The sequence below is a fragment of the Tamandua tetradactyla genome, chromosome 5 (assembly GCF_023851605.1).
Source record: "Tamandua tetradactyla isolate mTamTet1 chromosome 5, mTamTet1.pri, whole genome shotgun sequence".
Classification (NCBI taxonomy): Eukaryota; Metazoa; Chordata; class Mammalia; order Pilosa; family Myrmecophagidae; genus Tamandua; species Tamandua tetradactyla.
The window spans coordinates 3,106,112-3,131,572 of record NC_135331.1 but is presented as its reverse complement, the minus strand read 5'-3'; the positions used below and the strand labels follow the sequence as shown (position 1 = coordinate 3,131,572).

The 25,461-nt window shown below is 49.0% G+C and overlaps 1 long non-coding RNA gene across 1 annotated transcript in view; it reads right to left on the bottom strand.

Annotated features, from left to right (window-relative positions):
- The window catches only part of LOC143683482 (uncharacterized), an 80,942-nt gene extending 55,914 nt beyond the window's left edge, over positions 1–25,028 (bottom strand). Inside the window, exon 1 of the long non-coding RNA XR_013175446.1 lies at positions 24,816–25,028. This is a non-coding gene — a long non-coding RNA (uncharacterized LOC143683482). The remainder of the gene's footprint in view (positions 1–24,815) is intronic.
- Positions 25,029–25,461: the final 433 nt, after the last annotated feature.

The window sequence follows — 25,461 nt, the reverse complement described above, 5'->3', positions numbered from 1 at the left end:
TGCCCATTCCCAGCCATTTTAAAAGCGTAATGACATGTGACAGATGCACTGGAAACACCATGGACCACAGAGTCATTTGTCACTTCTGGCATTTAGATTGGCAGTGTCCAGGAGTTTTGTTGGACCAGAACATTCTGCTTATCAGAAAAAATAAGACGAAAAGTTCTCTGTTAAAAGAAATAGCCCTAGCAATGTTTACGTTTCCCTTGAGGGCGAAAGGCAGAGGGGAAGCCCACCTGCGCCTCCTGGGAGGCTGTCCCCGTGCGTGGGGCGGTCTCACTTTGGGGTCTGAATCCTGCAGCCCCGGCGAGCACGTGTCTTGGAGAGCCCTGCCTCCCCTGGGGCCAGGCCAGGCCCACTTGTGGCAGAGGCCATGGCCATGTGGGCTCAGAAGAGGGCCCTTCCACAGGGAGGCTGCCACTGGAAAGAGTCCCAGGACACCCAGAAAGTGGTTCTGCGGGACAGATGTGAGGACAAGCTAGAGATGGTGCCACAAAGCCACACTCGGGCTGAGGGCCCCAGAACTGTCTTTCCCGCTTCCCATCTCTGAGTGGCCAGGATTTCCCTGAGCTTCATTTCCTCACCAAGGAGGCAGAGGGGTGAAGGCTTCTGAACCTTTCTAACGGGGTGGTGGGACGGGAAGGGCCACAATTACCCTCCTCATCCTGTAGGGCCTGCAGGTGTGTGTGTCGCCATGGGGAGGGGTCTGGGAGGAGGGCTCTCAGTGATGACCATGCTGCATGACAAAGGCCCTGGGAGCCTGAGGCTCATCATCATCGTCATCATCAAAGCAGAACAGGGGACAATGCTGAGACCCAGTCGTCTCATAGCCGCTGTGTCCGCCATGTGCCATTGGAGTTTTCAGTCCTGACCATCCACACACAGGCACCCACGGGACAACCCCAGCTCACAAACACACTTCCTACACGATGTGGCCACACTGTATTTTTAAAATATAACTACAACATTTCAAAACCCGGAGAATTCATATAAAAATCTCCTGGAAATCAGAAGATGGAGACACCCCAGGCTCTTCCCCTCTGCAGCAGTGGCCTGTAACTGAGCAACCTCAGTTTTTGTCAAACGCTCTCATTTGCCACAGTCCCTACCATGCCCTACTGCCGGAGGACTTTCGGCTTCAATAATCCACTTTATCTGCTCTATCTTTGCAGACATATGCATTTGTTACCCCCACCTTTCAGAAATACTTGACATTCGATTTTTAAAGTCTATCACTTTCTCCTTTGAAAGGAGTCAGTCCTATTAACACAAATAATAATATGTTATAAGCCTTCAACTTAACAGGTGCAAATAATTAAAGAATTGATTTAACAGCATTCAAGATTCAACATGTCTGCTCCCTTCTCTCCTCTGCATCACTGAGGCAGAGTCTCTCCATTCCTCTATAAACCAAGTCAGCAACAATATTTAAAGGATATAGTATACAATAATGGTGTTGAGATAACTGGGTATCCAACAGGGAAATAAATGAAATTGCAAGGAAGGGCTGTTCTACCCTCTCAAACTAGGAATGGCCTTCCAAAGTTTGACAGATGAGCTTAACTACGTAAATTCATCTTTCTGATATTATAAGCAAAATCAAAATGACAAAATGAGAAAAATGTATATTTCATAAATACAGACAAAGGGCTAAATTTCTCATATAGAAATAGCTCCTGCAAATCAATGAGAAAAAATAAGGCTGTTCCACAGCAGTGATTCAGGAGAGGAACAAATGTTCCTCGGGATGCACGTGGGCATTTCTAGGCAGATGTTTGCAGCCACGTACCCACAGCAGGAACTGTCGTCACTGTCCTTGAGAGCTGCGGGTCAGTGTGTATGGTTGCTGCAAGGAGGAGGAGACCAGCAATTCCTTCTGTGAGGATGCGTGGGTCACTGAACTCCTGGATGCTCCATGAGGCTGCTAGAGTCACAGACGGAAACTCTCACCCTAGGGCCACGGAGCAATGTGGGTGCCAGGGCCAGAGTCTGGTACTGAACGCTTTAGCCCAGTTGCTGATGACCTGCAACGCGGACCAGCTGATGTAATTTGTCTCTTGGCTCACAGCATCAGCTGGCAGCTGTGAAATGGACCCTGCATCTGACCTCAGGGGACAGAGGGAAACCAGGCGGTCACAGCCAGGGTGGATCACAGGGCTGGCATGAGGACGAACCCCACAGGGCTGAAGGCAGGAGGCAGCTCCAGGCCACTCCTGCAGAAGCCTGGGCAGGGAGTTCGTGCTCCCAAGTGCTCAAATGCAGCAAGCCCACCCAAAATGTTTCATGCTCTGTTACATCTCGTTACCTTTGCATATGACATGTCCTCTGCCCACAGCAAGGTTTCCTCCCATTTCAGCCTGTAGACATTCAACTCATCCAAGATGAGATGTCTGCTGGCTGTCCCCAAATTACTCTCCCCTCATTAGTCCCAAAGCCTCACCTCTAGCTGGGATCAGACTGTTCAATCCCACCTCCTCTGTGGTGAGCTGTGGCAGGGGTCTCAGTTCTGGCCAGTGGCCTGTGAGGGGAAGCACTGTGGACACTTCCGGGATGGGCCATGGAAGAGGAGGGGCGTGGAGTGGATGTTGGGCTGGGCTGCCGAGGAGCCCCTCCTGCCTCCAATCCATATCCCCAGCTGCCAACTGACACCTCACAGCCAGGTCCTGCCCAGGAGTTCCTCTCGGCTGGCAGGGGTCTCACCCCAGTCCACAGCCACTGACTGGTCACCAAAGGGTATAGAGGTGGTCTGCTTTCCGCAGGCCGATAAGTTTAAGCTCCCAATGAGATCTGCCTCCATCCTCATCCAGTTTCTCCTTAAGCCCAGCCCAGCTCCTCCCCCACCTCACTGCTCTTCTTGAGAGCACCCCAGTGAGTGGCCTGCGCTCAGGGCTTTAACCCAATCAGTGCTCATTTTCCACTCATGCCGTGGTCAACTGGGGTCATCAACTCTACCGGGCAGCTGTGCTCCAGGCCTGCAGGGTGCTTGCTTCTGGAACACACAGCCTCCAAGTTTGCAAGAGAAATGGAAGAAAGAGTTGGGACGACTTACACAATGATTATTTTCATACTTTGTTATGAGGGAAGTTGCAGGTTTACAGAAAGCCATGCATAAAGTACGGAGTTCCCACTTTAAGTTCTATCACCCCTGCCCACAACCCACTGGCCAGGATTTGTTTCATGACTCTGCCCAACTCAGGCCAGGAAGTGCAGAGAACGATGTCATTTGGTGAGACCCTACCACAAAACTCAGGAGAAACACGGTCTGCCTCAGTTTCCTGGGGCTGCCATAACCAATCACCACAAACTGGGTGGCATGAGATAGGAGCTTATTTCCTCACCATCCTAAGGGCGAGAAGTTCAAAACCACGTTCTCAGCCAGGGTTTGTTTCCTCTGAAGGCTCCAGGGGCTCTTCCTCTGCCCCTCCCTGGCCACCAGTGGTCACTGGCACTCCGTGATCGTCTGTGGCCGTCCTCGGCTCCCAGCGGCATCACTCCACTCTCTGCCTCCGGTGTATGGGGGTCTTCCCTGTGGTGCTGTCTCCAGATGGCCTTTTCCTAAGGCCAGCACTCTCTGTAGTCTACCCTGCTCCAGGATGGCCTCATCTTAACTAAGCACATCTGCAAAGACCCTATTTCCAAACAGGTTATATAGTTCAAGCTTCCAGAAGGCATGGATTTTGGGGGCCACTATTCAGCCCAACACAGGGTCCAATCACTTGGCCTCTGCTTCCTGACTTATGAAGCAAATGGAACTGGCCTAATCAAAGGCTCTTAACTGTGAGTGTGCATTACGATGACCCTGAGAGCTCTTTCAAAATTCAGATTCCAGGAAGCCACTCCGAAATGAGAGTCGACATCGCTGAGGAGGGGGCCCCTGCTTCTGGTTTTGAAGCTCTCCCCTGCTGATTCTGAGGCATAGCTGGGGCTGAGAACTATTGAACAGGGTGATTTCCAAGCTTTCTTCTATCTCTCGTGCTCTTCAATGCTGCGTTTCTTTCTCAATCTACAGGCAGAAACACAGGGAGGACTCACGCCCAGAGGTGGCTTCATCCCTGTCTGTGCCATCAGAAATCCAGATGGTCGAGTGGGACTCAGCGCCGTGCTCCTGCCTGATGGGGAGGACGAGCCTCCCAGCTCAACTCCCAGTAATTTTCACACCAAGTGCCTTTGAAGAACATTCTCCTGACCTCGCTGCTTTTATATTTTTCTTGATACAGCAACTCTCTCTCCAGTGCCCTGGGGCAGCATTCTAGTCAGAAAACCAGTCTCCCAGCACCATGCTCTGTCACAGGACTCAAAGTTCACCTGCAAGTGTCTATCTCTTTGCACAGCTCCACAATCATCCATATTCATTTCTGCCTCTACATATAAAATAGCAGAAGGTCAATAATGCCTTATTCTATAAAACACTGAGAAACTTCATATTATGTCAAAGTTCATAAAACCTTACTTGAATTGACAGATAATGGCAAAAAGTGGATGAAGGAGGTGTGCTGAATCACAGAAAAGTGGGCTTTATATTGACCCCAAATTAACTTTTGTCCTTTTCTTAAAGAGTTTGGTCTTTTCTCGCCAACATTTTTTTTCATTAAACTATAGAGAATAAATAAATGGCCAAAAAGAACAATGGAAGTTATGAAGTGGTAACAAGCTGATTTTGAGTTCTTTAATAAGAGGGTTCGCCTGCTATCTGGGTTCTAAGAAGTCTTCTCCTAAAGTTTAAGCCGAGAGCCAAAGGATGAGAAGTTCTGATGAAGATTGAGGCCTGGAGGGGTGGGGTTCCTCCAGTTATTTGCCCGTTTGATCTCAGTCCCACTTTTCTGCCCCCTCTTCCTAACTGCAGTGGGCCGGGGGTCTGAAAATGACATGTCCTAGATTTCCATGCCAGCTGCTTCCTATTAGGTTCTGCCAACTGGAGGCAGTGATAGGAGATGGTAGAGCAGGAAGAGGAGAAAAATGATTCATTCATGATTCTTTTCTGGCTACATCTAGCAACAACTCAACAGACTCTGTTAGCATCCATGACAACCCTAGTCAAGACCAGAGCCCACCGTGGCAGTGTCGTGCAGTTGCACAGGTGCTCCGGAGCCCACCGTGGCAGTGCCGTGCAGTTGCACAGGTGCTCCAGAAGACAGACAGGGTGGGACAGTGAGAAAATGGAGACAAGGCGAGCACACAGCTCTGATCTTTCTCTGAATCCCATGTGCAGAGGGTGCATGTCACCACGTTCCTCAGTACACGTTACTGCAAAGTAGGTTCTTCATATGTTTGTTTCCTTTATCCACATTCCCTACTCCTATCATCTACCTCACTCTCCAAAGACCAATGATTCTACTGCATTTGGTCCACACTTCACCTTTTTATTTTAGAATAACAGTGGGCCTTAAGAGCCATCCTCTTTTAATTTACCCCGACTGATGTCATCTAATGGCGTGTATCGATCCCTCTGATAAGTCATGAACTTCAGCCCACCTGTGTGTCTGTGGCCTCCCTGCCACACTGACACTGTCTGTCCATGCTGTCCTCTTCCTCCCGCGCTTTCTCTAAGACTGACTTTGGGGAAGGACGCAGCAGCCCTTGCCATTTACCATCTTCACAGAAACTTAAAGCTGAGAAGTCCTGGCTGTGGATGGGAAAAAGAACAAGTCATAGCTGAAGAGAAATGGGGGAGGAGTCAAGGAATTTTTTAAGATGAGAAGGAGGCTTGATCACATATGAACAAAAATGGGAAGAAGTGGGCAGAGGACAGGTCCAAGGACAGTTGGGAGCTGGACCTTAACCACCAGTTTCTGACAATTCTCATGGCCGAGATCCAATCCGAGGGTGGTGTGCCAGCGGGGCAGAGGCACGTGGAACCAGGCATGTCCGGGAAAACTAGCGTGTCTGTAGGGCTAGAGGTGGGTGGCTGAGGGGCTGCCACCACGTGGCCCATTTTCTCTGTGAAGGAGGAAGTAAGAACACCTGAGAGAAGTGACCAGAATTCAGGGAGCAGGATGCCACCCTCAGTGTACCAAACTGTAATCACCAGCAATGGGGTTAAGACGGGAAAGATGGGGAGTCGGAGCTTCATATGGAGCTAAGAGGAGCTCACAAATCAGACTGAGAGGGTTTAGCCCATGCTTTTGGCATCCTGTGGGAGCGGCGAGGACAGACCACATGGTCCTGCTCTGGCTTTCACAGGAGGAACGTGGAGCCCACCTCGTGGGAAATCAGGTCTGGACTGCAATCTCTCTGGACTTCTGGAGTAGGGCCGACACCAGAAAAGAGTATCAAGTCTTTGGCTTTGAGGAAAATCTAGGAGGTACCCCCAAACTTGTGGAAGGGGCCTCCCACAAGGGAGAGTTTTCACTACCCAGAGCCTTGCTTGCAAGTCTGCAGTCTTTGCTAAGACTTAATCTTGCTTCTAATGCACTCTGACTGCCATTCTCTCAGGAGACATCACCCTTAGGAAAGCATCGGTCCATGTCACGCGAGAATGGAACCTCCTTCCCAGCTGGTCGTGAGCTTCGGAAGTCACTTGGCAGCACCCTGATGGAGCAGGCCTCCTGCCGGCCTCTCTGCCTGGGGTGGCGCAGTGGAGCGCACTGAGTGAAGTCCACCCAGACCGCAGGCCTGCAGCTCCTCGTCACCATTCTCCTCCTGCCTCCTGCTAACCCTGTGCCCGCCACCTGCATTCAAGGGTCAGCTCCCATGTCTGTGGCTCTCAGCAGGTCCCTGGGAGCCAGGGTTGCTATGGGGCAGGTGGCAGCCTGGTCTTGGCTCAGCTCCTAGGAGTGGTCAGTGCCCATGGCTTTCAGAGAATGAGCTGTCAGAAGTGCCAGGGAGCCTGCAGCTCGGAAGCAGGGAGTGGGGCTGACAGCTGAAGCCTCCAAGGAGACTTTTGTAACCTCAATTAAATAGAAACAATAAGGTCCACAGGGGCTCCTTAAAGCTGCTTGAAAGAAACTGAGTGTCAGACAATTTTGTGGGACAGGGAGAACTTACTGGCATTTTAGTCCTCCATTTATTTGCAGAAAAGGAAAAGATGGAAGTTGTTTAATATAGGGAAGTTATCCTGCACAACAATGCCCAGGAATGTTCTTCTCTGGTCTGAGTGCCCCGGTCACCCAAACAAAATCAGCTTAATAAATGTTTCACTAGGAGTAAGTGGAGGAAAAGGGATGCCTTCTTTTTTGAAGGGAACTGTTAGAAGAGATAGCCTTCTCCCATACTTGAACCTAGTCCTGGACACAAAAACGTCCCAAGAGCTGCTGGCACCCATCTTGGAATTCAGAGGGGGGACCCTCCCTGTTATGGGCATTTAAGACCTGGACCAAGCTGCACCTATAGTAAGGCCTTCATCCACAAAATGGGTGGATGGATGAACAGACAGATGGGTGATGGAAGGATGGATGGATGGATGAATGGGTGAGTAGATGGATGGCTGGATGAGTGGATGCATGGATGGGTAGATGAGGGGATGGATGGATGCATGGGATGGGACGGGTAGATGGATGAGTGGATGGATGAATGGATGGGTGGATGGACAGATGGGGGAGTAGTTTCAACTTTCAGATGCAGAGGATGAACCCCAGCCTGGTGTGACTATCAAAATGAGGCAGATGGAAAGGACTGCAGTACCCCTGCACCATCATGCTAGTCCCATGGAAGGTATTTCCCTTAGTGGTTTCCAAAACCTCTTAGCTCTCTATGATCTGGAAAACCCCTTTCTGGGCAGACATGTACAGCCAATTCCAGTCACAAAAACCAATTTATGTCAACCACGTAACCAACCCCATTAGGTTATGGGTAAAATGAGTATCTGTGCCAGGTAACAGCCTCCCAGAGCCAAATCCCAATAGAAAATAACCTGGTTGTATTTAACACCTGACAGCAAAGGATGATGCAATTGCAGATGCGACTGTAGACCACCAGGCCCAGTGGTTAGATCCTAAGACATGGGTTGACAGAATCGGAGGAAGAGGGAAAAACCCATCCCTCTGAAGCCTGCCACTGAGGTTGCTCCTGACAGAGATTCACCTTTATGCAGCAGAATGAGGAGGCTGAAGGAAGACAGAGAATTCCAGCAAATGGAGACGCTCTAAAGCAGGAGCGAGCCCAGAGCTGGGAGTCTGAAACGCAGATGGCAGAGGGAAGAGCGCTGTGAGGACTGACCTAGAAAGAAAGGAATTTGCTCTTCATCCCAAAAGCCATGAGATGTCATGAAGGCTTTAAGCCAGGATTTGACCCTGGGATGGAGAAGAGAGGAGGGCAGAGGATGAAGAGACAAGACTTGGGATGCAACCATGAGAAAGTAGAGGGAATCCCAGACCCACACAGCATCAGGCATCCCTCAGCGGTCCTTCCTGATGGCAGCGCTGCTTACCAGCAGGGATGCAAACTCAGCAGGAAGAGAGGGGAGCAGAGATTTCTCTCAGAACAATGCCTGTGCTGAACTTTCTGAGTTTGCCATCAAACAATATGGCAGCAAGGAAGCAGAGTTTCTTTTTAGCTATATCCAGAAGATGCACCGCTGGCTAGCCCCCTGTGAAGGATTCTAACATGACCTGTGTCTCTGTGTGTCTTCATCTGAGCTCCTGTAAAAGCAAAGTTCAGACAAGGACTTGGGTGCAGACAGTTTATTTGGGGGACAATCGCAAGAACAGAAGAGCGCATTATCCAAGGCACTACTGTAAGCAGCGGGGTCTTGCTTCCGCTAGGAGCTCTCAGAAGAGTAAAGGTCTACCAAATTGAAAGAGTGGAGGAGAGAGCATTGATGCACCAGTTCCTGTCCCCCCATTGATGCACCAGTTCCTGTTCCCCCATTGGTTGAGAGATGCCCCCAATGGGCAAACTTCCCTGCAGCATGTGGGTGCAGGCAGAGTGAGTTACTGGCTAAGACCTTGTGGCAGGAAGCACAAGCATTGTGTGCTTGCTGGGATCCTGGCAGCACAAACCACCCTGGGCTTGCCCTGAGCCCTCCACCACTGGAACCAGAGGTGGAACGAGAAGTTCCCCAAGGGGTACAATGAGGGCACCAGAGGCACATGCTATTGGGGCACTCAGCCTGGGTTTCCTACCCAACAGCTCTTGCTCTTCCTTTCTTCCTTTCTGTCAGTGCCCGCCAGCTAATTACTCAGTAGATCAAATTATCTGTTCTAAATAATTTCCACCTGCCATAGTTGCCCTCACTATTGGGAGATTACTTCTCCCATCCAGGTTATGCCAGGCTTGGCCATGTACCTTGATTGGGCCAATGAAATGGAGTGAAGACATGTGTTCCTCTGCTCTGTAAAAGCTGTAAGAGTCACTGCATGGGTGCAGTACCTCCGTACCCCTGTGCCCTCCCAGATAAGGGCTGCTCCCTCAGCCTTGGTCCCTGATAAAGAAAATACAGAGCAGCGCTGCCTCCAATCTTTTTGGACAATCAACTAGACAAGAACATGGCTGAGAAATAAAAGTTGTTATTGAAACCCACTAAGATGTCTGTGTCATTTGTCACTGCACTGCAAAGTGGCCTACACTGACTGATACACTCTCCCAGTCTCGTCTGCATCCAGGGCTTGAGCATGAGGCCAGCCCTGGTCCAGGAGGAGCCCAGTAGCATGCTCTGGGCTTGTGTCCAGATGCCTTCATCTGGGGCTCAGTGGCAAGTTTCAGTTGGTAAGTTGTAAACAGAAGTGATAAACGTCACCTCTGGGACAGAGAATTTAATTTCCAAAGCAAACCCTCTTTCTCCTCTGGGTACAGTGAGCAGCTACTTTCAAGATGGTGAGGCCACATCAGACTACGTCCCTGGGTGACTATCATGGAGAACTGCCCCCACCCCTCCCCACCCCAGGCAAGACAGTGAGTGGCACTGTGGGAGAAAGGCCGGGCCTTTCGAGGCATCTCAGGACCACCTGTCCTACCTGGGGAAAGGGTCGCGACCAGGTGACGGTGGCGAGAGGAAGTGGCCTTCCGGCTGAGAGCCCAGAGTGAAAACAGAAGTGAGCCAGGGAAGCAGGGCAGCTGGCCCAGTGCCTGAAAAGTATACTGTGTTTCAGGAGATTTACAAAATTGTTGTAAGGACAGTTTTTCAGGAAGTTGGCAACTCCATTTGCTCTGCTCTTTCAAAGAGCTGAGGAAGCACAATTTATTTCCACTCGAATGGCCTGACAACACCAAACGAATGATTTCTTTTCCTTTGGAACACCACAAAGTGCAGGGCTCCAGCCACCGCAGGAGCACCCCTGCAGCCTGAGCGCATGCACCCACAGGACAGCAGGAGGCGACTCCCTGCGTCCAGTTCCCCTAGACCAGCAGCAGGTGGGATGGGAGTGGAGGGGGGTGGGGGTGTAAGACGTTCAGGGAGGCAGTGTGCCCCCTGCGGGCCACCCCCGGGAGAGGTCCCATCCCCAAACCAGCTGCAGAGTGCCCGATGAGGGGCAGCCCTGCATAAGGCCTTAGAGGGACAGAGGGGCGGGAGCCAGGTGGCAGCCCCGAGAGCCCAGGAAACCCCAGGCCACGCATGGCACGGCCACACCGGGAGGCCAGCCCTACGGAGAGCTCGGAATCCAGCACCCAGGGACGAGCACCCACAGGCAGGAAATAGGCCGAGCTAAGCGCCTTCAAGCAGGGCCTGCCACGCGGGGCTCCCGGCCAATGCCCTGGCCCTCCCCACCCAGTGGCCTCCTCACACGCCGGACACACTCTTCTAAGAGCCTTTCCATCACTTTCTTCGCTCTGCAGCCTGCCAGACACTCACCTTGGAGCATCGTCTCCATCTGTGCAGTGACGTGTGAGTGAGGTGCTATGATTCTCAGGGTGCCTGCCCGTTCCCCCGCCCAGGACGGCCTCGGTTCACACCTGCGATGTGAACAGGACGCGGCGTCCTGACTCGGCAAGGAGAAGCCAGCAGCCTGGTCTTCCTCCCGGGAGCAATGCCTCCCTGCTGACTCAACGTGATCAGATGGAGGAGTCCCAGCCCCCAGCACGGGCTGGGCCCAGGCCTGCCCAGCGAGCACACCCCCACCCCGGGCGACCCAGCAAGAGGCAGAGAGGCCCCAGAGGCCTTCCCCCTGAGGGCAGCTCTGCCTCCCCTCGAAGCCCAGGCCTTCCTAGTTACCTGCACTTGAATACACCCCCTCATTTCTATCAAGTCACTTTGAGTGGTTTCTGCCTTTGAAAGCAAATGAGCCAGGACTGATAAGCTGATGGGTGTGGAGAGGGGCCTCAGACAGCCCCCCACCCCCCACAGATACTCCTCCGGCCTCCCCATGGCTGCGGCTCCTGCTGGGGACCAGCCTGCCTGGAACCACAGGGTCCACTCTGGGAAGCCCCTCCCCGGCTGCCCTTTCCCCTCTAAGCCTCTCCGAGTGGGCTGCTGGCTTTTCTAGCTACTCCGAAAGCTACACAAAGGCAGCAGCCTGGGAAGCTCCTGGTGAGTTCCCCCACTTGCCTGCACCCCAGGTTTCAGATCACTTGGCAGCCGCATTTGACTTCCAAAGACAGCCCAATCAGATCCCTTTCTTGAGGTAATAATGTTCATTTTCTCCCTTTCTGCCGATGGGGCTCATCTCCTGCTCCCGCCTTCACGCGAATGAAGCACATCATCAAAATTCCACTTCCCGCATCTGCGTGAGATAAATAGGGCTTTGCAGAAATGGGCTGCAAACCAAAATTCATCTTCCTCCCCCAAAAGAGGCTGAGGACATCAGCCAATGGTGTTCTTTCTGAAGGAAAGAGAGATGAGATAAAGAAGGCTACGGGAAGCTGCTCACCCCCGCTCAAGACTGGGCAAAGGCAGACAAGAGGGTCGAGACAGAGGGTCCAGCAATGAGGCCAGAGCAAAGCAAGACCCCTTTCCTGAACGCAGTGACAACGAAGCAGAACTCATCTGTAAACTTTATAACACTGCTCGGTTAGCTCCAAAACCTGTATCAAGTCCCCTCGCCATTGTCTCGTTTAAAAACAATGCCATCACTTGATTTTTTTAATATAATTTTATTTAGAAAGCTGGCTTACACTGCAGCATTCACATTCACAAAAGCTGAGTCCCCCTGGCAGGACTCTTGGGATGGAGGTCCAAGGGGACCGGACGGAAGAAAGAAATAGAAACATGTTGGGACAGGTGCCGAGGCAGAGTCAGCTGGACAGATGCCGGACGAGTGCGCATGCCGCCGACCTTCCTACTGGCCAGCTGCCCTCTCCCGAGCCCCTCCGCATCTTTTTCTCGCTGATGAAACAGGCCAAGAGGGGACTGCTGCATCACATTCTGCTCACGTCAGTTAGAATATAAACGACCGTGACGAGAAGCTACTAACTGTCGGGTCTGTTTGATACAGCGCCTAGTCTACTCCACGAGCAGTCGCGGCGCTGCCTCTTCTCCCCACAAGGTAAGCAAATGGTCACAGGCAGGTGGTTTCCCATCAGTCTCGAGCAGTGCAGTCACAGTTTTTATATATATAAAATGTCGAAGGACAAGGACTCTTCAAGGTCAGGCCGAAGCAAAGGAGCACGGGGAAGAAGACAGAGCGAGCGGGTGTGTTTTAAAAAGATACCTGCGAAGAGCCGCGGGCACCAATGCAGGGCGCGGCGGCTCCGTGGGGCGATGCTGCCACCCTCTGGCCGGCGCCAGGACCGCCTTGCCGTGTCCGTATCCCACGGGCTCCGCCCTACCCTGCGCGCTGGGGCACAGAAGTGTCACAGCCAGTACGGTAAGCTTGCAGGACCAAGTCACAGTCAAGGAATGACGAAGAAGCACGACAAAGCTGTACTGCTGTGCCCTTCCCATATGATGGCGTCAGCTGAGTTTTACTGAATACGCCACCGCCCGGTCCAGGTTCTTAGAGATGACCTCACTTGACCAGCACAGCCGTCCTCTGACATGGGCAGGAAGAGCCCCTTTTTACAGATGACAAGGGAAGCCCAGAGGTGACAAGTTATGTACCCTTGAGCACAAATGCAAATCAAAGGGAATGTAGACTTGGAACTCAAGCCAGTGTGCTGGCAACAAGTACCCTTATCCTCTATGCGTCTTTCCTGTCCAGATCAATAGAAATAAAATGTGTGACAGAAATACAAGGCAAGCTACAAAGGCAGTTTTAAATTTTCTAGTAGCTGCATTTGTAAAGCAAAGAGAAAGAGATGAAATAAATTTTAGTAACATATTTTCTTCAACCCAGAATATCCAACATACTATCATCCCAAGATGTGATCAATATAAAAGACACGAGAGGTCTTCCACGCTGACCTTTATGAAATCTCCTGCGTTGTCTCACTCACGGCCCCTCTCATTCTGCACCTGCCACATTTCCAGGCTGAGCAGTCCCGTGTGGCAAGCGCCCTCTGTGCCGGCCAGCGCAGCTCTGATAACAGAAAATCATGCCTTAGGCGGAAAGCCTTTCTCTAGCCCAACTCCCTGCGGCAGCAGAGTTTTGGAGAAGGCACTAGGTGCAAACACACACGCCACACGAACACTGCACAGGGGTCACGGGAGCCCATCACACACGTCTCCTCGTTCACCTCATCCCCTACTCAAGCCAGCCCTGCGGACGCCCACCCTCGGCTCTCTTCACCAACACACACCCTGGGCTCCTCCAGCCTCGGTGTTCTGAGCATTAGGGGCCACTTAACCCTTTGTTGAGGGGAACTCTGTGCACCGTGGGGCGTTTTAGTAGCAGCGCTGGCTTCCACCCATGAGGTGCCAGAAAATTCTTGCCTCACTGTCATGACAATCAAAATTGTCTCCAAAAACTGCCAAATGTCCCCTGGGAGGCAAAATCCCTAAGGTCAAGAAGCACTTCTGGGACAGAAAATCCAGGCTGTGCCATGGTCTGAGTGGCAGAGGGACCTCGCCAGCTCTTAGCTGAGCAACTGAGATGTGGGCTCCAGGCACAGCTCATCCAGGGTCCACAGGTTCACTGGGGACGTGGCTTTCTCTATTTCTCAGCTCTCATCCCCCAGAAAGATTCTCCCCAGCTGAGTATTTCTCAGCTCTCGTCCCCCAGAAAGATTCTCCCCAGCTGAGTATTTCTCAGCTCTCGTCCCCGAGGAAGATTCTCCCCAGCTGAGCCATCACACCAGAAAGTTCCACCCCAAGACTTCTCCATTACGGCAGTAACGAATTTACTTTTTTCTCTTAAGCCAGTTAGGTTCTGTTACTTGCACTGAAGGAATCCTAACTGTTTTCTGTGCCCAGGGAGGTATGAGACAGGAGGTGTCCAGAGGCCTGATGAAGGGGTGGCTCTACAAAAATTACTGATCAGGAATAGCTTGCTGATGAAGGGGGGAGAGGAGGGGATGCTGAAAACTATGGCATGACCTGGACAAGCAGAGGAAGTCAGGACCAGGCTGTACTCAGGTGCACAGGCGTTGTGGGTGTTGTGGGGTGATATGAGCGCCGAGTGGCAGGAGCGGCCAGATATAGAGAGTCTCGGGTGTACCACTGAGGACCCTGAATCCTTCCCTGGAGGTGATGAGACACCATGGGAGTTTTCTAAGCTAAGGATGCTTAAATCTGTTACAAAACTCTTGTATGTGTAGAGAAAAGGTTAGGAAGGGAAGGCAGGTGGGCAGGTGAGCATCTGGGACGCTTGTATGTGATGCCCATACTTATTCAATCACCTTTGTCCCTCCTCACCACTTTTAACGGGAGGGGAGGTTCCCCACATTTCTTAATCCTGTGTGTTATTTTATTGTATGCAATCTTTGGTTAAAAATCAAAGCCTGAAAAATGTTGAAAGTACTAACAAATCCTCTAAATGATATGTTTTCTGTAAGAATGTCAATTTAAAATATAACGAAAATAATTTCAAAATCACACAATCTGTATTAACTGAGTCGGAGTCACCAATGAAAACAAGCTGCCTTCAATACTAGAAAAAGCAGTCTGACTGCATGCAAATACTGACATACATTGTAGCATTCTAACTACTTTAAATACAGTCTCTCATTTAGTCTTCTCAAAAGTTCTATAAGGAGGGCACTGCTGTTGTACCTGATACAGAGATGAAGAAACTGAGTCCCAGGGAATGTGAGAGAGCGTAGCTGGTTTAAGGGAATGACCGAATAGGTGTGATGACGAATGAGGTTTGACCTTGGTCTTAGGGAGACAGTGGGGAGTGGTGAGGCCTGGGGCAAACTGGAGAGCTTCGTGACCCATCAAAACAGGCAGCAGCTTCTGTGCAATACCCTATTTCTTCCAGGTGGAAAGAAGGACCCAGTTTTGTAGGATTCCTTTGGAATCTAGGAAATCTGGATGTTTTAAATGTCATCGACTAATTCCAATGTTACCCAAATCCTAGGCGGACCAGACAATATTTGCTGGCATGTGCGGTTTGGCCCAACCGCTAAACTATCGGGGACCCTCTACTCCTCAGCTTCTCACTGCCTGCTAGATGACACTGCCGCATGCAGAAAAGGGGCTCGAGCCGGGGGTCTGGGTCCAAGGGGCGCGCGCAGGAGACCTCGCTGCGGGTCTGAAGGACTGGAGGCTGAGTCAATTAAGGCATGAAGCGAGGTAGCTTTATTGTTGGTAGACGCTTATGCCAGGGCCGCCAGTAGCTAAAGACCACGAGGCTCGGTGAGCCCTGGATTATATACAGTTTGAGGAGAGGCGGAGTTAGGGCGTGGCCTCCAGGGGAGGGTAGCCAATCACACAGGGAGGACGGATGAGTGACTGTGACCATAGAGATGCTGTTCCTGAGTGTACCCGTAGCAGAGGATGTTGGGCAGGTGGAGGACTAAGGAGAAGGCCAATAGGGTTAGAGAGACAAGGCTGCATCATCACTAGTCGCTGGTGAGGCTTGTAATTCAGAGGCTTAGAAGAACCGGACGTGCCAAAATGGCGAGGGAGGGAGAGAAAGAGACTAAGCCACCAGGCCAAGAATAAAATTATGCCACAGGCATGCTGGTTTTGGCCTCGGACCTCCCGGTGTACAACGTCTGTTAAGTGCAGACATCTCTCAAGGAGCAGGAGGGTGGGCAGCTGAGTGCTGAACAGAGACATGACCCTGACCGTGCGGTGGTTCACACTATGGAGGTGCTGACGCTGACCTGGACACTGCTCTACAATGGCACATCAATTCATTTCAACTGCCCGGCAACCAAGTGGGCCAGGCTACCACTATCATCCTTAATGTACAAATGAAGAGCCTGCAGCTCAGAGAGGACCAGCGACTCGCTCAAGGTCAGCACTTAGCCTAGGATCTGAACTCAGGACCCAGTGTCTGTGCACCTGACCCCAATACTTTATTGACTCATTAGGGAAAGATGCCCCCACAGGCCCAGGGCCCTAGAGGATCAATAAGAGGCAGGAAAAGCAGAGAAGGGGGACAGGGGCAAGCTACATGAAGATGAAGCAGGGTTTGTCCCCCAGGGTCCTGAGGCGCCTTGCTTTTCCTCTCTAAAACTTCTCCCTTGTCCCCAGTCCCGCCCTCTCCCCCATCCCTGTGGAAGAAAAATACTTCCCCACCCTGCTGGCTCTGGGCTGGGCTGGTGCCTCTCTGGCCAGTGGGATGGAGTCAGAATAGAGAGGGGTGGTATTTCTGCACAGGGCCCCGAGGGGCCACGTGTCCCTCTCACAGTGTCCATCCTCCACCCCATCCTCCGCCATGAGAGAAGCACCCCTGCAAGTCTGTGCTCCCTTGACCTGCCTTTGGGATGAAAGATGCATGGAGGAGACCCAGCCTGAGGAGCAGCTTGTGCGTGGAATCAAGCAACCGCACCGCAGCCCACCCGGAGGCAGCAAATCCTCGTTTAAATGAACTCTTTGGAGTTAACTGCTATGGAGCAGTACTGCAGTGAACCCCAGGCTAATGCAGGGAGCCACGTTGTGCTGTGGGCAGTACGCTCCCGGGGAAGAAAAAGAAATCTAAAATGATGGCTACTCTTTGTACCTCCTTTGGTCTGGTGACCCAGAGACGACACCCACCAGGAGCCCCATGACGGGATGTGCCCAGCACTGCGGTTGACAAACAGGGTCTGTTAGAAAGAAGCCAAGGACAGCCCCAGAGCGTTGGTGAAGTCACCCTCACCATCGGGGGTGGCACTCACTCCAGCTGCCCCGGGAGCACCGTGCCAGACTGCTCCTGCCAGCGCTGGTTCCTACAGATGGGACATCAGTTCTGGTGGGAGCCTGCTTTTGCCATATGTGACTAGTCCCCCCCGATAATAAGAAGGCACTGGTTCTCAGGTTCTAATAATTACAAAACAGCTCTCCCACCCTTTCCCTTTTCCAAAGCCACCTCCACGGTGTGTTAGTAATTAATCTAACAAAGTTCACAGTAAGAGCAAGAAACGTGCATGTTTATAGGAGCCAGGCAGGAAATGTAAACAGACGGTACTCTTCCTGTGCAGATGCCCTCGGTCTGCAGAGTAAACACAGAGGAACAGTCTTCCCTTCCACAAAGAATTTTGTTGTGGCCTATTTTTCTTAGAACACCTGGCTCTCTTGAACGATTCCTCTTTTTCTCGCTTTTAATAGAGGCATGGGTATAAAGAAATATCTCTCTACTCTGAGAAGGGCTGCAATGCAAGCAAGTGATAAACAGCCATGGACATTTGGCCTGGGTGTCAGGCCACAAAAAGGAATGGTGAGAACAGGGCCACAAAAACGGGGCAGCTGCAGCTCAGCTCAGCTCCTCGGAAGAACATGTGAAGGAGGCTGCCAGATCTCCCCATTTTTCAAAGGAAGCTAGAAACGGACTGTAGTTTAAAACACCCTGGTTTTCAAACCTTGGCCTGGAGATTTTTTAAACACCATGTGAGCCAAGCACAGCACACCTGCCGCTGGGACCCAGTCTGCAGGGCACAGTGCAGGATCTCTTCCAGGGAGAATAGGAAAGGGGTCTGTACTCCAGCTCTGCCACTTCCTACCTGAACCTCCCTGGGCTAAAAGGCAACCGGCTCTGGGCTTCCGTCTCACTCAGTACAGAATGCGAGTGCAGGGACAACGCACAGGTTAAGTGCGGTGATACACGCAAAGTACTTAAAATCTACTGGTCTACCACTGCATCCTCAGGTATATCCTAAGGACACAATGCCAGGTGTGATCCTCTAGTGCTTCTTTGATAAACAAGGAAAAGGCTTAACACTTCTTTAATGGATGTGCTGCCAGACCACAAAGGCTTGCTTTATGTTTCTCATAAAGCAACTATAAGAGTCACCGGGCTCAAGCCAAATAAATCTGTTCAGATAAAAACACGAAATACTTGAGGGGCGCTATCAACAATGCTATGCTGGTTTGAAGCTATTACGTACCCCATAAAAGGCCACATTATCTCTTTTACATGTATGTTGATTTAAATATTTTTGTTTAAGAAAAAAAATTACACATTTAGAACCACCAAAAATGAATAACGTAGTTAGCTTACCCACCTGCATATTTAAATGAAGCAACCAAGTAATCATTGTAAAAGCCTGTATTTATATAGAAAGTTTCATTAACCAATTTAAAATTAAGGCAAACACCCGTAAAGATTGGGAGAAAGATCAAGGGGAAGGTGGAGTTATAACAGAAAGATAGGATTTAACAAATGAGTATGACTGTTGAATCATTATACCAACATTTTTTTTAGTCTCCAGTGTCTTGGAGCCACTAGCAGGAAAAGCCTAAAATTATGGAATTGTAACCCATACCAAACTTTGAAATCTGCTCTACAATTAATTGTTGCGGTATGCTTTGAAATGTATGGCTTTTTTCATGTATATGTTATTTTTCACAATAAAAAAATTTTAAGGCAAACAAGGAAAAATATCTACAAATACAGGTATCAGAGTTTCTTAAATTCTAAATATTAAACAACTAACTTAAATAGCATTTGATCAGCTGTTAAAACCGTGAATGTTCTCTAAATATCAAGTAGAAAGTTACTACAAATGTCAACTTTGCTACAGTAACAACCCATGTTACTGAACATTTTCAAGTTTTTCATTTCAGGAATATATGTTTTTACAATCAACATAGGAAAATCTTAACTACCAAAAACGGATATCTTAGTTAGCTTATCCACAGGCATATTTAAATAAAATATCTAAATAATCATCGTAAAGCCTGTGTTTGCACAATATGTTTCATAAATCAATCTAAAATTACAGCAAGGAAAAAATCTACAGGAACGGATATCAGAGTTTCTTTTTGACTAGCTGTCAAAACGGTGCACGTTCTCAAAATATCAAACACAAAGTTATCACAGATATAAACTTTGCTATGGTAATGACCTATGTTACTAAACATTTTCAAGTTTTTTATTTCAGGAATCTATTTTATCTAGTATTACTAAAGCTGCTATAGTTTTCATCTGTCATGTGTATAGATTCTTTTCCCTCTCTCTCCTTTTACCCTTTACACTACCCTTGCTAATACTCTTTAGTTCTGCCCCCTCCTCCAGCCCTCCCTGTCTATTCTCAGTGCCCAGAGCTCCCTCTAATACCTCTTGCAGGACAGGTCTCTTCTTGGTAGGTTCTCACAGCCATTGTTTATCTGTGAAGACTTTAATCTGTCCCTCAATTTTGCAGGACAACTTAGCAGGATAAAGAAGTCTTGGCTGGAAGTCTTTCTTATTACGATCTTAAATATATCTTACCACTTGCCTTCTCACCTCCACAGGGTCTGCTGAGTAGTCTGAGCTCAGTCTTACATGTTTTCCCCTGTCTGTAATAAATCTCTTTTCATTTGCTGCTTTCATGACTTTTTTGCTTTTCTTCGAGATCTGACATTCTGATAAGTATGTGTCTTGGAGTAAGCCTATTTGGATTTATTCTATTTGGGATTCGTTGGGCCTGTTTGGTTTGGATGTTCATGTCTTTTATAAGGGTTGGGAAGTTGTCCCCAATATATCTTCAACTAACCTTCCTATCCCTTTCCTCTTCTCTTCTTCAGCAACACCAAAAATCCTTGCATTTGTACTCTTCATGGTGTCTACCATTTCCCTGAGAACAAACTGCATTTTTTCTATTTTTCTTGCCATTTGTTCTTTTGAACATCCAGGTTCAATTGTCCTGTCTTCTAATTCGCATATTCTTTCTTCTGCCTCTTGAAGTCTACTGTTATGAGTCCCAGCATACTTGTTATTTGGTCTACTGTATCTTTCATCTCCGTGTCATCTGATATTTTTCTGTATATTCTTTCAAATTCTTCTTTATGCTCCTCAGTGACTTCTTGATATCCTCTATGCTGTTATGGATAACCTTAATTAATTGTTCCATATTCTGTGTCCCCTCAGGTAATTTAATTTGGTCATTTAGCTGAGCCATATCTGCCTGGATCGTCACATGCTTTATGATCTTCTGTTGTAGACGGGCATTATAATGTCTTATTAAAGTTACTTTGCAGATTTATTTCCTTCCCTCATCTAAGATTTTGAATCTACTTGTATTAGCTTTGAAGATCCCCTTTTGGATTTGGTTTGTCAGTCCTTCCCCTTGAAAGCAAGTCCCTGATCTCAAGCAGGGACTGCAATTCTACTTAGGGCTTTATCTGAAAGCTAGGCAGACAGGTCATTTGTCATATTGCACTTTCCACTTCTCCCCAGGAAATGGTGCTCTTGAGTCTTCTTGTCCGTCAGGCCCACATGTCCCAGAACACAGGTGCAATATCCAGTGGCCAGCCAGGGCACTCAGCCCGCCCAGCTACCTCAGCCTCACCTCTCCGTCTGCACACACCTCAGTCTCCGGGCCTCCGTGGGAGAAGGGGAGCGGTATCAGGACCCAAACCAGTCTCTTCTGATGGCTGGATGCCAGATCAGCACCACTCTACATCTCCCCCTCCTCCTCTGGGAAAGGCCCCCCAGTTTTTGCTAAAAAAAATTTTAAAAAATAGGCGCCCACAGCTGCATGTCACAAGGAAAGGGAGTAGGCACTGTACATTGACTAAGCAGAGTTTGTACACGGGAAAAGCATGTCTGTTACCTCCCAAGTTTCCCATGGGAGCTCCAACTACAGAGCCAAAGGGAAAATCTTCCCAGGCCAGCTGCAGGGGCAGGTGGAGTTCAAACTGAGTACCTTCACCCCTTTCTCTCCATCCCAGTTTCTCCAGTTTTTCTCTGAGGGCCTCTCTTTGTAGGGTAGAAGACCCTCTATAATCACCCGCACCCTGGAACCACTGTCCCAATCATTTTCCTGTCACATCTCTCATTGTTATACAGAGCCAAGTAAACTCAGCTTCTCCTATTCCTCCATCTTGCCGGAAGTCAGGCCATGTTCTTTTAACCCATCCCTGCGGAGGCAGAACTTTTGTTGGGTAGGACCCTTCGATGAGGTTGTTTCCACGGAGATGTGACCCAGCCCATTCAAGGTAGGTCTTAACCCCCTTGCTGCAGTCCTCTATGAGAGGATAAGAGACAGAGGAAACTCAGAGAGCAGATGCATGAAACCAAGTGAAGGATGCAGAGAGGGAGAAATACCCTCGAGACACTAAGAGAAGACCTGCAGGACACAAAAAGCTCAGAGAAGGGCCCTCGGAGAAGCAAGCAAGGACACACCGAAACTAAAAGCAATAAAACCTGGGACCAAAGGATCAGCAGATGCCTCCCCATACGACAGAGGAACCCTGGATGCCATTAGCCTTTCTTCAGTGAAGGTATCCTCTCGTTGATGTCTTCATTTGAACATTTCCATGGCCTTAATAAATCCTTACTGATAAAAACTTACCCATTTCTGGTATACTGCATTTTGACAGCTTTAGCAAACCAAACACATTCAAAAACAAAACCCCAATCACTGTCAGTACAAACCATGGCCACCGAGCTAGTGATGATAGTGGTGGCGGTGATGGTGATGATGATATAGACGAAAACAGCAACCACAGTCAAGATGTACTGGACTAAGTGCCACATCCTGATCTAGATACTTCACTCATACAATATCAGTCATCCTCTAGAGCTCACGGGGGCCAGGCCCACTTCTGAGCACTCTACATAAACCTATGAGTTAATTTAATTCTCATAGCCACCTGGGGAACAGACACTATTATTGTCCCCACTTAACAAATGTGAAAAGTTTAGAACAGAGAAGGGAAGTAGCTTTCCCAAGGTCACACAGCCAGTCGGTGGCAGCTCTGGGACCGGAACCCTGGGTGTCTACTTCAGGAGCCCATCTGCGCAGTGACTGCACTGAGCCCTGGAACATACTCCAAACACTCAGTGTCTCCCAAGGCGCAGGGGCATGGGGCTGGGGGGAACCAAGCCCAGTTACCCTTTGTTCACACTGCTTCAGTCCAATACTTTTTCCTTCACTTTATTCTACTCACAAACCTGTAAGAATTGTCGACACATTCTGGTTCAAGTAACAAACCTGACTCTGGGAACATAACAAAAGATAATCCACTGGAAGGACTTTGGAGGTTCCTAAAACCGATGGGACATTAAAGGACCCTGTGCCAGTTTGAATTTGTGGTGGACCCCAGAAAAGCCATGTCCTTTAATCATCATTCAGTATTGCTGGGTGGGATCTTTTTTATTGTTCCCATGGAGATGTGACCCACCCAATTGTGGGTGGTAACTCTTGGTTAGATGGTTCCCATGGAGACATGTCTCCACTCATTCAAGGTGGGGTTGCTTACTGGAGCCTTTTAAGAGGGAACCATTTGGAAAAAGCTTTAGAACCAACAGAGCCTCCAGTATCAACAGAGCCTACATAACCAGAGACCTTTGGAGTGGAAGGAAAATGCCTCCAAGGAACTCTTACAAAATGAAAAGAAAAAATTAGTAGATGCCACCATGTGCCCTTCCAGCCAAGACGGAAACCCTGACCTTCATCAGCCCTTTCTTCAGAGTTAAGTTACCTTTCTCTGGATGCCTTAATGTAGACATTTCCATGGCCTTAGAACTGTAAATTTCCAACTTAATAAATACCCTTTTTAAAAACCATTCCATTTCTGGTATATCACATACTGACAGCTTGTAAACTAGAACAAACGCAGACAGCTTCAACAGGCTAAGAAGTGAGCATAGCGACTGCCTCATACTCACCAGGTCCAACTGGGACACTGTCACCACCACCACCTGCTGGCAATAAGCAGCCTTCGCTCCTTTCCTACAACCCTGTGCTAGTCACTCAACATGCAAAGTAAGCAAGCTTCCATCTGACCCATCCTCTTTGTTCTCCCTGGGGAGGGAGAGGAAAATCCAGTTCTTCTGATCACCAAAGCTGGGTGAAATCAACAAGGATCCCCACTTCCTACCCACTACAACTCTTTTCAATGGTGGAGCTGCCATTTCCCAAAGAGGAAACTGAGGTCAACTAACCAAAAATTGAAAATGTCCACTGGATAATAACGTCATGAAGATTAAACAGTTCCATTGAGAACACTCCTGGCCCTGTATTCAGGAAGCACAACTGGGCCCTACACCTACATTTACCATCACACAATCACTCCTAACAAAGTGGGTGAAACCATCCATCACAGGAATGGGACACAGCCTGACTTGGTACAGACGTTATGTGGATGACAGAAGATCAGTCTTTAAGCTTCCATTCAATTCAAGCCTCTCTCAGGAAAACTATACGCTCTGAAATCACTGACCAGAGCTCGCTGGCAGATTCATAATCAGGATAAAACACTGTGAGATACCCATCAGTTCTTTGGCTAAAATGGAATAATTAATCACATTTCATTACAGAGGAAATTGGACCATAGACAATGGAAATATTTGAAATTAATTTTCATGGAATGTGTTTTTGCAAAATGTAATTTCACCAAAATTATAAGACAGAACTTCGAACTTAAGATTTCAGCGTAATAAACAATTTTGGCTGGGACAATGGTTACCTAGAGACAGAGTTGGAGGCTATTTTCTTTTTAAAAAAGTGATTAAAAGCCTATGGTTTAAACAGAAACTATTTCTACAAAGGATACACAGTGCAAAGAAAGCTGCTTTCTATGGGAGATGACTCCCAGGTATGAGCCTGGCATGGTGGGATCGACAATGCCTTCCTGACCAAAAGGGGGAAAAGAATTGTAACAAATAAAGTTATCAGTGGCTGAGACAGTTCAAATAGAGTTGACAGGATACTCTGGGAGGCTACTGTTACACAAGCTTCAGCTAGATATTGCTACTTACCATGGTATGCCAACCCCCAACCAAAACCATTCCTGCCAACCCTAAAGAACACCTGGAGCTGCCCTGGAGATTCTATACAGGTTCCACGCACACTGATTACGTTCCAGAAACCTACAATCTCTCCAGATGGGTCCTAGACCAGATAAGTCCAGAAACCCAGAGGGGCCAGCCTCTCTGGGACATCAGCTAGTTCCATCCCTCTCTCCCATATTATTGACACCCTTTTTCAACATGAAAAGGTTAGAATGGGCCTAACCCAAATACCTGTAATGACTGGGAGAAAGATCAAAGGAAAAGGAGGAGTTATAACACAGAAGATAGGATTTAACAAATGAGTGTGACTGGTGAATCATTATACTGATACTTCTTTCAGACTCCAGCATCTTGGAGCAGCTAGAAGGAAAAATCTAAAATTGTGGAATTGTACCCCACACCAAACTCTGAAATCTGTTCTATAATAATTGTTGTGGTGTGCTTTGAAATTTATTGCTTTTATATATCTGTGTTATTTTTCACAATAAATACATATATATATATATTTATATACATATATGTGTAACAGAAGCTAAAAAAACCAAAGTTGCTCTCTACCTAAAATTGCCATCCCCCACCCCCCCAAGGAAGCAACACGCATCCGTTTCTTCTTACATACCCTTGCAGGAATATTCCATGTGTATTAAGGCTTATCAGTGTGCATACCTCCCTTTTGTCAAAAATAAATGCACAGCACATTGACCAGCATTCTGACATAACATTTCCTGAAGAGAGCGTCAACTGAGTTTTTTGGCTTACCCTTTTGAAGCTAAGAGAAGTCCCAGACTGAGGTGCCAGCAAGGCCATACTTCCGCCGAAGTCTGAAATGCCCTGGGGCCACCCTGGGGGCCTCGAGCTCTCTGGACGTACTTTCCAGCCTCCTCACCTGCGTGTCCTCTCCTTCCACTTCCGGGTCCGTGGACTTCCGGTTCCTCCCCGCTATGGGCTCCTTCCCCATTGGCCCTTCTCACTTCCGGCTCCTCCCTGCACATGCTCCTCCCACTTCCGGCTCAGACGTTTCACCTCCTTCTCTGTCGAAGGCCGGCAGCAATCCGGGTTATAGCGGCGTTGGCTTGGGGCCACCTCACATAAACGCAGCACCTTCAGAAGGCCTGTTTACGGTGGGCCCACACCCGCAGGACAGACTGAGGTGAAGACTCTGCTTTTTCCCTGGGGAACGTGTACACGGCTCGTCCACACCACGCTCCTTTACAGTGGCGGCCTGGCGCTCCATTGCATGCGACGTTACTTAGTTTAATGTCTGCGGGTAGGAGAGTTAGGGGGTGTCCAAGCATTTCTCGGTCACACAAGGATCCAGTGACTGTGAGCCTGTCCCAACTATCTGTAATATAAAGTCCAATGAATAGGACTTCGGGGTCAAATTTAAGATGTTGCAAAATCAGTC